Consider the following 2,587-nt stretch of genomic DNA (forward strand, 5'->3'; position numbering starts at 1 on the left):
GATTAACGATTGCCTCGACAATCTCGATCAATTTTGTATAACTGCAAATATTTTGTTTCTCACGAATGCAGGTGTACGAATAAAATAGAAATTTCTAGTCGCTTTCTGCTTCGTCGTATTTATAAAACACTTTTCAAAGGACAGCCAACGCTAGACTACCAATTGATTTCAACGCGATCTCAATCGACACTAGATGATCCAGGTTGCAACAACAAAAATCACACGTACAATTTGTAGCAAAACACGTTCGAAAAATCACCTCTACGGCCACTTGTTCTGCACACAAAGAGGAATCATCTCTATTTACCCAGTACTCCACCCTAACAATAGTTGGGCGTTTATCTACCCCCGTTGACTCGTCACGGATCCATCTCATCCAACAAACAGCTCAATCAAGAACCCGTAAACACGTTCAACCGCCTCAAACCCTCTCCCACTAAAAAAAATCCCTCTCTCTCTCTCTCTCTCTCTCACTCTCTCTCTCTCTCTCTGTTCAACCAAGCCAAAAGAAACGTTCTATCGACGAAACTGAACGGTGGCATAAATTCGATAAATCCCTGGTTCCTGTATCTGCTATTCTCCTAAACAGGCCACAGATTCCTTCAATTTTTTGCTCTGATCCCATAGCGGAGACGAGGAGACGGAATTAAAGGATAACAGTGGCGACGAGATATAAGAATCCTTTTGGACGGATGGAGGATCCGCGGGCACGATGGGTCACGAGGTCTCCGAAGCACGCATGGTTGCACGTAATCAAACACAATGGCCCCAAGGATACAGAGACGCATCCAGTGGCAAAGAGACAGTCGTAGAAACCATTTCGCGGCCGGTTGATGGCGACACAATGAACGAAAAATCCGGCGGAGCAGGCAGAATGGAAAGAAGCTTGTGGAAGAAGACGCCGCTAGACGAGGATGGATCTGTTTAACAGGATGATGCAGTCTGATGAAAAGGAAAGAAAAGAGCCTGGTGGAGTATTTCTGAGTCGATCGTTTTCCCCGTAGGCATTTCAGGCCTAATTTCCCGCGGACAAAGAACAAGAGCAAGGCCCTTCTCGCCGTCTCTGTTCCTGACCGATGCTTTTTGTCTAGGCCAACCAGTCTCTCGAGTCTTCCTGCTTCGAACCAGACGATCGGCTCCTATTTCTTTGATGTTTCATCAACGTCCTTCCATCGTTCTTTATCTTTCCAGTCGTTCGTCGTTTTGTTGCGAGATTCTTGTTCTTGTTCCTTTTCTTCATGCTACTCTTGCTTCGCTTTTTTCCCTTTCTTCTTCCTCTTCTCGGCAATGGTCTATCGGTTTGCTGGTTTTTGCCACTAACTACGCGTAGCCTGGATGATTATGGTGATGTCTGTCCCCGGGATCCAGCTTCTTTATGGCTGATTGCCTTCGCGGGAGACGTGTATCGCGCGAAGGCTTAGATCGTGTCGCGATGAAACCCTCGCAGGCCACCGTAGAGGAATGTGCATCGCAAGAGTTAGCCATCTCTGGCCGATTGGATGCCGCGCATCCACGATCCTTAGCTGTGATACTTTTTGTTTAAGTGGCGGTTAAATTATTACATGTTACATATATATACGTCACTTCAAATAACGATAAATAATTCGTTGTCGAAATCCAAGATGAATTATTCGGTGTTGCGTGCTACGTTTCGAATAATGGGAAATTTAATAAGTTACTTTCTGCAATGTTTCTCGCGACGAATTAAGCGTAAATAGGTAGCTTCGTTGGAAGAAAGCAAAGGAAAAAAAATCGGGTTATTTTAATAAATCTATCTTAACAGGCGATGGTTACTTGTAGATACATAGGACTTGCATCTACAATAGCAAGTTCTTTTCGCAACAAACAGCACCGCCTACCGCTTTTCATAAATACAGCCACTCGTAAATCACGTGAAATCTCTTTCTCCAATTACGAATCCGCTTGCCACTCAAAATACGAAAACAGATTTGCAAAAGCCGCAAAGAAAGCGCACGCATCCTTCGATATTTCCAAAATTCGATCAGCCTTTCGTTTTATCTGCTAGGTTTAGCCACAAAGAGAGTCCTCGAGCGCGCTCGGTTTCCACGACAATGGTGCTCATAGTTGGAGCAAAGCGTTGTCGGTCTAGAAGGCCTAATTTTAAGCAAATTTAGGCCCCGTTCTACCATTTGGGCATCGGTTAAGCGTGTCGCCTGTCTACCTGGCCGAAAAGGAGAGGCCCGGCCCCGTCACGCTTATCCAATATTTCTCGACATTGTCACGCTCCCCGCCTCGAGTACTTGCCTCGTCATTGTCGAAGACCCAGGACTCTGAAGCACCGTGGCAATTGGATTAAACGTATCCATTACCATTGGACGTCGTCCTTTCCTCGGATCTTCTTTCGTTCTTCGAATTTTGCAAATCCGCACGGATACGTCCAAATAGATAAACAGAGAGAGAAAGAGGAATTAGAATTAGGAGGAAGCAAGGAAGAATGGGCTTTTCTTCGAGTTTGTGTTTTCCATCGTTTCCGGCTGGATAGATAGAACACGGTCCAAGAGTTTGGAATGGTTCCAGGCAAGCGTTCTTTGGGGTTTTAATGTTTCTCGGGATTTTTAGGACTCGA

This window comes from Bombus fervidus, chromosome 13 (genome assembly GCF_041682495.2).
Source record: "Bombus fervidus isolate BK054 chromosome 13, iyBomFerv1, whole genome shotgun sequence".
Lineage (NCBI taxonomy): Eukaryota > Metazoa > Arthropoda > Insecta > Hymenoptera > Apidae > Bombus > Bombus fervidus.